Below are 10,628 nucleotides of genomic sequence, written 5' to 3'. Positions count from 1 at the left end.
TTGAGCATCAGTATTATGGGCTGTATCATAGTTTCAAAAGCATACTGCACAATTTTGTTTTGTTTGTTTTTACCTGTTCTGTCCAGCTTAAGCAATCAAAATTATGGTATTTCTTTCTTTCTTTCTTTACATTAGTACGATGTACTTTTACTATTCCAGAGTTGACAGATGGGGAGGGTCAGTTTAGTAAAAAGAGAGAAGTAATAAAGAGAAGAAGAAGTAGAGGAAGTGGGGAAAAAGGAACAGAAAGAGGAAGGAAAAAGAAGCAGAGGGGGGAGTAGGAGAAAAGTAGAGACAAAGCGCAGGCAATGGGTCACCAACTGCTAACAAAGCAGATTAAAAAAGAACAACCAGCATCTGAAAGAGAGAAAAACAGAAACATGTACACTTCCTTTATTATTTGTGTGTGTGTGTGTGTGTGTGTGTGTGAGGAGAGAGAGAGAGCGAGAGTGTGTGTCAGCATCTATGTCTGTGTGTTTAGCATGAAACATACTTAAAAATGAAGGTGAGAAGCCCCAACAACCGTCCCCCCGGAAGCCAAAGGCAGACAGAGAAAGACCCAGGCCATCCGCAGCCCCCCCGGGAGCACTGAAGATCTGAGATCACACATCTTGAGCCCACCCCCAGGTGCTGTGTTCCTTTGAAAGTCTGAAAAAAAGTGTCTGACATACCATCTAGTTTGAATGCACAGCCAAAAAACCATCAATCATATTGTGTGTGCGTACATGAGGAATTGTTTCATGGTTTTATTATTAGAGCTGAAAATAACAGCAAGTTGTGACAACGCAGCACGTGTTAAACATCACAGTGCAAACTTGGGCAAAGAGGGTATTTAAGGCTTTTCTTTTCATCGCAAGAATAATTACAATGTGGAAGATGCCTTCAGGACACTTGGCATTTTGTCTGAGACAAGTCTCAGTTGGTCTCTGTGACAGGACTCAAAGAGTCAGTGTTGTCTGGTTCTCGGCTCAGAAAGGGAGCAGCTTGTTTGGTGGCTGTGTGTCGTCATGCTCATGGGGCAATAACCACAGGTGAAGGAAGATCAGAGGGTCTCGTGTCCTCGGCTTTATGGTGCTTACACATCACACATTTTATCACAACGTCAGCAAAGAAGATTATGTGGTTAGGGGATTTTTGGAGTCAGAAATTTGTTTGCTCCAGATATAACATGCCTCCTTTGAGTGTGCTGGCTCTATCTGGAGACTTGAAGCTGAACCTCACTAAACACAGTAAAGTTTATGGTGTAATTCAGCAGAAATATGCGGTGAAAGGGTTAGACATTGGCACCGAACACCTGAACATCTTTGTGGAGCTCAGAGTTCACCTGTCATAAAACAGTTTAACCTGACCTTTGAATCTACATTCCTGCAGCCTTTTATACGCTCATAAAGAACCAAGATACAAAGCAAAGCATCAAATATTTAAATCTGGACATTCTGATCACAACATTTAAAAATATTATTAATAGTTTTGTGCATTTATATTTTTAATTTTGGCAGTTTTAGTCCTCCACAGATTGGCAGAGTAGCCACAATGAGCCAAAGTTGAACTGTCAATACTAAAATCATTGTATCTATATTACAGTAAACCTTTAACCTCACTCTTGTTTTGCACTAGAAATGAACTGTGAGGTTTTCATGCTTCATGGGTGTGTCTGTGCACCCTCCATTTAGGGAGTAAGATTATGCAAGAATTCCTAAAGCCAGCAAGCAAAGCATCCTCTGTGTTTCACACCAGTACAGCGTCCTCTGGCACGCCTTCCTTATTAGCTTGTGTAAGCGATTACAGTAAAACCCAACCAGTAAGACTTCTTGGAACGTATTTAGAATAACAGTGAAGCCTTTTACAAAGTTGATTCTGTGTAAAATGCAAATACAAGCAGGATGTTGTGATTTGCAAATAATTGAAATAATTTTTAATAGAAAAACAACATATCATAGACTTAAAATGAAATTGTATTGTTCATTTCAAAAAAATTTCCTTGTTTTGAACTTTGATTACTGAGACATTACTTTGAGCTTTTTAAAAAAAAAAAAACACTCAACTAACAAAACAGAAAAAGCAAAAACCAGGCTAAACACTCGTATGAAGAAACTCAGGAACACCTAAAAGCATCACGGAGATTTACATGTTATGCAATAACAGCAGCCTCCATCTTTCATACTGCAGCACTTCCTTAAAAGGTTTCTCGTTGCGGAGTTCTCATGAAAAGATTGGTAAAGACACCATTAAAGACTGCTTAGCAAGCACGTAAAGTGGGAATGAAACTGAAACCTTTTATTTATTTTTTTTACAACCCTGTTTACAAAATGGGTTTTTCTAAAAATAATTTAAAGCCTAGTTTTAGTAGAAAATAGCATATCAAAGGTTGAAACTGATTCCCACTGGGCTGCAAATCCTGTAAGAGTTTGAAAACTTGGGATTGTACTTTAGGAAGGCAAATGTTTCCCATTCTTGTTCGATATCAGTACTTGTCCTGGCAGACCTCAGTGCAGCATTTGATACTGCTGACCATAATACTTTATTACAGAGATTAGAGTATGCCAAACTGTAGGTATTAAAGGTACTGCACTGCTTTGATTTGAATCATATCTAATAGATTCCAATTTGGTCATGTAAATGGGGAGTCTTCTTCACACACTAAGTATCATGGTCCTGGGTCTGCGACCCCTTGTTTCTTAGTTTTTGAGCTTTTGTAGTTGTGTTACCCTTATTGTTTTGTTATATTGTTTCTTATGTTCCCCTTATGCATTCTTAGTTAATTTCCATTGCTTTACACCTTAGTTCTTCCTGTGTTCCATCCTTAAGTGTTTCCCCGTTGTGTGGAGTTTTTGTTTAATTGTCAGTGTCTGTCTCCCTGTGTTATATCTAGTCTGCATCCTCTTATGTGGTGTCAAGTTTGCACTTGTGTGCCCTTCCTGTTTTATTTTGACATGCCCTGTCTCTTGTGCTTTGTGTTTTGTTTTACTTCCTGAGTCTCGTTAATGTCATTCTGTTCACCTGTTTGCACCAGCTGTTTCCACTCACCCCTTATTCCCGCTGTGTATTTATTCTCTGTTTTCCCCTTGTCTGAGGTCAGAGTCTTGCTGTCTTTTGTGGCAGTGTTTTTGTATTCTGTCAGTTTCCTCCCAGTTTAGGTTTCCTTTTATTTTGTTTTCTTCTTTTGGTTCGTGTATTTAGTTTGTTCAGCCAAAATAAAGGCTCACTTGTTTCTTACCTCCACCTGCATCCTGCGTTTAGGTCCTCCCTTCCTCAATAAGCCACACGGCCTGCTTCCACGCACTGTGACAGTAAGGTTAATTATAGAGTTCCACAGGGTTCTGTGCAAGGACCAATTCTATTTACAGTATACATGCTTCCCTTAGGCAGTGTTATTAGAAGGCATAGCACACATTTTCATTGCTATGCAGATGATACCCAGCTTTATCTCTCCATGAAGCCAGATGACACACACCAAATCTAGAAATCTTAGAAACATGGTGTCTAACCAGATACTTACTCTGGATGGCATTACCTTGGCCTCCAGTAACACTGAGGACTCTTGGAGTCATATTTAACAAGATCATGTCCTTCAATGCACATATGTGTTAAACTGCTTTCTTGCATTTCTTGCTTGTAATATCTCTAAAATTAGAAACATCTTGTTTTAGAGCAATGCTGAAAAGCTCATTCATGCCTCTAAAACAGTTCTGTTCACCTAACCTGGAGCTGCTAACCGTGAAATGCCGCCCCCACTTTGAAAAAGGTGATACCGGAGGTTACTCAGCACATCGACTGCCCCACCAGAGAAGAGAGGGCTCTAGACCATTGCCAGTCTCCTTTCGAAGAGGGCTACAAAGCACAACTGCAAGGCCACATCAGAGTCCCACATCATAAAGTTTGCTGATGACACCACTGTTGTGGGACTAATCTCCCACAAGGAAGTGACATCCTACAGGAAGGAGGTCTCCCGCCTGGAGGACCAGTGCCTGGAGAACCACCTTCTGCTTAACATCAGCAAAACAAAGGAACTGATTGTGGATTTCAGCAGGAAGCAGCAAAGGGACTACCATCCACTTCTCATCAGTGGTGCTGTGGTGGAAAGGGTGGACACTTTCAAATACCTGGGTGTGACCATGTCATGGGACCTGTCCGGGACTCATCACATTAACAACACTGAAGAAGGTCAGGCAGCATCTCTACCTCCTGAAGTGACTGAGAGACTTCAAGCTCCCGCTCAAGATGCTACAGAGTTTTTACACCTGCACCGCTGAAAGCATCTTGCATGGGAGCATCACCACCTGGATGGGAAGCTGTACCAAATAATACTTCATGGCCTTTAAAAGGGTGGTTCATTCGGATGAACGGACCATCAGAACCACCCTCCCCAACCTGCAGGACATCTACTCCAAGCCGTGCAAGGTTAAAGGATAAGAACATCCTTAAACAGCCCAGCCACTCTCTCTTCTCCCATCAGGCCAGTGTTATTGCTGACTAAGACTGAAAGGTTGAAGAAGCATTTTTAACTACAAGCCATCTGTCTCCTCAACTCTGAGCCCTAAACTGCACTATTGTGCACTATGCAAATCATTCTGTTCTGTTTTACTTGCACTATACCATGCATTTACTGTTTAAAGGCAGCATATGTTCATCCAAAATTTGTTTACATCATTGAGCACTAATGAGGCCTTTGCAAATGTACAGGTTTCCCATGCAAAGTGCATGCTGATGCTGAAAACAAGCTGGAAGGTCTCTTCTCTTTAGCCTGGAAGATGCACCATCCATGATTTCCAAAAGCTAGGTTTCCACTTGGCTTCTGTCCATCTTAAATGAGCCTGGGCACAGAGAAGGTGGCTGGTAGCCTTTCTAGATTTTGTCTTTGCATGATAGTTTGAATATAACAGTTTTATAAAGTGTTCCTGTTAAGATTTATTTTAAATGTGGACCCATCCTGTGGCAGAGCAGGATGCCAAGTAAAATTAAAAGCAACCTTTATTGAAAAGCTGATAATAAAGAGCCCAAAAGCATAAAAAGTAATTCAGAAATACTGAGCTGAAAACATGAAAATTAGGCATACCAAAACCCATATAAAGGAAGCAGGAAGTCAAACAGCAAATGAGGAAGGAAGACAGGACTGTATATACTCAGAGGATGATTAAGGAAGTGAAGACGAAACAAGACACAGGTGCAGACAATCAAGACTATCACAGCGTCTCCTTGAGGTGAAGCATAACTGAAAGCAGGGCACTTTTAACTTGAACTAACTCTCCAGTCTGCACAGAGGCAAACAGGGAGCCAGTTTCACTAACTGTTGTTATTTCAGCAATCCAGTGATGACTAAAGGCAAACCACCACCTTATGTAGCGGCAGCAGATGAGATAATCAGGAACAGGTGAGCTCATTACTTCCAGTTGTGTGGAGCAAAAAGGCGGGAACCCAAAACGAGTCCCGCCCCTCAAACAGAAGTGCGAGGTCAACAAAAACACAAACGGACAGAATCGAGGCGAGACAGAGCAAAAGGGAAAGAGATGGAGACAGAAAATGGTGAGCCAGCACAGGAGGACTGAGGGAGCATGAAAGATAAACCTATTTTTAGCTGCTTGATAACAGGTTTATGAGCCTGCCAACCACTCAAAGGTCTAGCCTGGACCCACCCCTCTGCAAAGAAGATGGATGGATGGATGAAAATATAAAGTAATCTTATACACTTACCAGCCACTTCTTCAGATACACCTTGCCATTATTGGGTTCAAAACTATCTAAATTCTTTGTGGCACAGATTCAGGAAGATGCTGAAAATATTTCTCCCAGATTTTAGTCCATGCTGACATAATAGCGTCACACAGTTGCTGTAGATCTGTCGGCTACATGATGCAAATCTCTCATTCCAGCACATCCCAAAGGTGCTCTATTGGACTGAGATCTGGTTGAGTTTTGTGACATGTTGTGTTATCCTGCTGGAGCCAGCCATCAGAAGATGTGGTCATATAGTCATGGACATGGTCAACAACATTACTGAACTAGGCTGTGGCATTTAAACTATACTCAGCTGGTACTAAAGGGCCCAAAGTATGCCAAGAAAACATCCTTCACACCTTTACACCAACGCTACCAGCCTGAACTGTTGAGACAAAGCAGGATGCATCCGTCTGCCATCCTTCTGTCTGAATGTTGCTGCAGAAATGAGAGTAGAATGAATAGAATAGAATTCCTTTATTGTCATTATACAGGATGTACAATGAGATTGGAGATTGAAATTGAAACATATCAGACCAGACAATATTTTCCAATCTTCTGTTATCCCATCTTGGTGACCCTAATGACTTACAATTTTTTTTACTTTATTTACATTTTAGATAGGGTCCCAACACAAAACAGGGTTGAGAGCAGCTTAACGTGCTATTAAAAAAAATCTTCTTAATTTGTCTGAATGGCACCTATGACGTTACACATCTTTGTCTAAAACACTGCAAAACAAAAGCCAAGAGCTCAAAACAGTGACTAATAGTGTGTATAAATAAATAAATCAATGCCATCTCTCTTTGTGTATCAACAGCACATTCATCCTGATACAGACTGATGCCAGCTCGCTCTCTTGTCAACAAAGGAAGACAGGGAACCAGATGGAGAGTTGTTTCTGCTCCCTGTAAAACAGCAACAACACTTCAGTAGGGACCGACGACTCCATGGACCTCTCTGACACCCAATTGTTTCCTGAGTTTCTGCGTCCGGCCTTCCAGACCGGAAACTTTTGGGCACCCCTCCGGGGGGTTTGCCTGCATGCGTGTACTCACTTATTTATGCACTGCGCCTGACGTTAGTGTGCGAGCATGCTGTGGAAGCGAGAGAGCGAGGTGAGATTGTAAATGAAGATGCAAGAAGTACGCTGGCAGGTTGCCCGGTGCTTTTTAAAGAAAGGGATGGGAAAGAAAGAAACGGAGCAGCTTTCAACAATGCCACCAACAGCTGCTCATGTTGACCACAAGTGTTATGTTTCCAGGAAGGGAAGTGACAGCTTTGACCTTTGACCTGACAAGATCCTCACCAAAATTATACTCTGAGTTCAGGAGAGTTAGAAAAAACACTGAAAGAACTGAATGTGCTGCATAGTAAAGTGAAGGACTATAATTGATCCAGTGTAATGCAACAGAACCCACCTGACTCCCTCAAAAGAAGCTGATTTTTTTTTAAATAACTTTAGCATATTTGATCATACCATGCAAAATTTTTCCTTCATACAATGAACATTTACAGTTAGAGGCCCTCTAAGTGCATACAGGTGAGTTGAGGCTTTGGCACCTTTTCCCACTAGTTTTGAGCCTTCGTAAATTCATAAGTATGGGATCTATAAATGGAATTTTCAGAAAACCATTTAAACCCTTTTAAGAAAACAAAAGAAAAACTGCAATCAAATCCATTTAATACCCATCCCAAGTGTTACAATCCAAAGCCAAAGTCTTATTTTTATTCCGCTTGATTCTTTTATATAGTCAAATTTAAGCATCAGTATCACGGGATATAATTATAGTTTCAACAGCAAAACTGCACTAAAAACAAACAAACAAAACAAATAAATCATCTGAGGTATCAATGCCTCAGATGATTTATTTGTTTTGTCATAATTCACTGGAGAAAGCTTCAAAAAGTGCTTCTAGCTGTGATTCCTTCTGGGTCCAAATAAATTTATGTCATAGTCATTTTTTTAAACTCTGTATTTAGCTTGTGGCTGTGAAATGGAGAAACAACACCAGTGTTCACACATTCTTTATAACAGTTTGAATATATTGCATTGGTCAAATAACTTCAGGTTCTGAAGAAGCCAATTTGGCTGCATTTTTTTAACAGAACCCTGAAAATGTCATGTGATTACTTTTGACTGGTACTATATAATAGCTGTATAATAGCTCAAAAGTGCAGGAGAAAAAAAAATACATTTCAGCCCACCTCTACATACTCCAACAGCCTTTAACTCAGGAACTATTTAGTTTTTTTGCATCGTTGAATGTACTAATGTTACTGTGTTAAAAAAAAAAAAAAATCAGCTGATTCTGAGCCACACAGGTCCAGATCAGTGACTGTATAAAGCAATAATGAACCACAGTCTGATTTCCTTTTGCAGTTTCTTGGCATGATAGCTTTTCTGCAATATCTAACATGTTAGGCTATTAGGAACTACAGGTGGAATTATATAACTGGTGCAAAGCACCTTCTGGTCCTCGTGACTAAAAATAAATTATGATAAAACAAACCAATTATGTAACATTACATTGAAATGCCAGTTTATACTTCAGAGATTTAATTTAATTTCAGTACCTTATGGTGGGGTAAGGCTCACTTTGCCCCTTGGCTGCTATTTTAAAAAAAAAAAGTAGCATCTGATGTTCAGCGTTTTTACTTTGACACGCCAAAAATATATTTTTTAAATAAACAGGCTAAATTTTTAGGTACTTATTGGTACTTACAAAATTCAAAGCTGTGTTATTGTAGATAAACTTGTTGGTCTGTAGGACCCCCTTACCACTTCAGCTGGCTGACTCATGAGTTGATTCTGGAAGCGCATGAGCCCGCAGATCATTATTTTATGCAGCACCGCCACCTGCTGATCAAACTAATAACCCACCAGCTGATCTTGAATATTAGATAGATAGAGATAAACAGATAGATCCTTTATTGATCCCAAAGAAAATTAGGGCATCCAGCAGGTTAATATGCACAATAACTAGAATTCAAACAATGGAGGTAGCTGTATAAAATATACAAACTATACTAATTATACAGACTAACAAACTATACTAACTATACAAACTATACTAAGCTGTACAGAGGCTTAGTGCTCTGAAAACAAGGAAAAACAAAACAAAACAAAGAATACAGGGATATGAATGAGTCCAGTAGTGCAATATACATATACAAATGGATAATCATTAGGGCAGAGGCAGATGTGCAACAATGCAGTGCAGTAATATACAGTAGTAAAGTGATAAAGTGTTTAATTTATATGTAATGATGACTGTATGTTAACATCCCCCAGGTGAAGCGTTAAAAAGTCTGATGGCTCTTGGAACAAATGATCTCCTAAATCTGTCAGTTGAGCAGTTCTGTGAGAGCAGCCTTCCACTGAACACACTCCTCTGTTTCATTATACTGGTGTGTAATGGGTAACTGTCATTGTCCATGATAGAGAGCAGTTTGTCCAGTTTGCCACTGTTGTCAGAGAGTCCAGCTCCACTCCAACCGCTGACCCAGCCCGCTTGACCAACTAATCCAGCCTCAGCGCGTCTCTCTTCCTGATGCTGCCTCACCAGCACACCACCGCATAGAAGAGGATGCAAGGACCCCAGTCTCCTCAGGAAATGAAGCTCTGCCCCTTCCTGTACAGTGTGTCTGTGCACACTGACCAGTCCAGTTTGTCATCCAGCTGCAGACTGAGGTATTTGTATGTCCTCACCACCTCCATATCAGTCACCCCAATAGAGACTGGCTGTGTGGAACTACAGAAGTCCACCACCATCTCCTTAGTCTCAGACATGTTCAGCAGCAGTTGGTTTAGTTGGCACCATTCCACAAAGTCATCCACCAGTCTCCTGTACTCATCCTCCTGTCCACTCCTGACATATCTGACGATGGTCATTGGAGAATTTCTGCAAATGACGCGTCTCAGAGTTTACTGAAAGTCAGATGTGTACAGTGTGAACAAGAAAGGAGAGAGGACAGTCCTCTGTGGTGCACCTGTATTGCTGTTCACAGTATCAGATGTACAGTCCCTTATTATCTCCATCAGTCCCAAACTGAGCATTATACACCCCTCCATGTTCACTGGCCTGTGTGCTTTATCGGCACAACCCCTGCTTTCTTTTGCACAAGAAAACAGAAAACTATCAATTAAAAGGAGCTCTTAGTGAAAAATACTGAAGTTGAGAAGAAAATATTTGATATGTAACTTCACATGGTCTGCTGCTTTGTGGTTGAGTTGCTCTAGTTCTTAACAGCTTACAGGTGATCATGAAATATCTAGGAGGGAAGAAATTTCATAAACTGACTTATTACAAGGCGATATCCTATTACAGTAACACCCTCAAATTCAGCAAGCTGAACATTTTTTACAAATGTTTGCAAAGGCAGTGTGCATGGCTGGGAAACTGAAAACACCTGAATTCAAAGATGAAGAGACTGTGTGGACTTACATTTTTGTCCCTGTTGTGTGCGTCAAACCTTAGAACTGAAAGAGAGTGTGCTTTCTTTTTCCAATAAGTGTGTATATAAATTAGGCTTACTGTGTGTGTGTGTGTGTGTGTGTGTGTGTGTGTGTGTGTGTGTGTGTGTGTGTGTGTGTGTGTGTGTGTGTGTGTGTGTGTGTGTGTGTGTGTGTGTGTGTTTAATTTTAGTAGACAAAACACTACGTTAAATATAGCCTTTAATTTGTACTTTTACACAAATGTTTTCTCAACTCACAAAATAAAACACTTCATCTTGAAGTACAGGCGTAATTAGCCTGGCTTCAGGTATATCAATGAATACAGAGAAATAATTACAACTTTTAAGTTGTATTAGCAGCACGAGACTCCATGCAGAATACACAGAAATCCTGGCAGTGCCATGGGTGGTGCCATGTGTCTCTGGGCTCCTGCTGGTTAGGGTTAGATAGTGGC

The sequence above is a fragment of the Archocentrus centrarchus genome, chromosome 22 (assembly GCF_007364275.1).
Source record: "Archocentrus centrarchus isolate MPI-CPG fArcCen1 chromosome 22, fArcCen1, whole genome shotgun sequence".
NCBI lineage: Eukaryota > Metazoa > Chordata > Actinopteri > Cichliformes > Cichlidae > Archocentrus > Archocentrus centrarchus.
The sequence above is the reverse complement of the archived record's forward strand: the minus strand, read 5'-3'. Positions refer to the sequence as shown.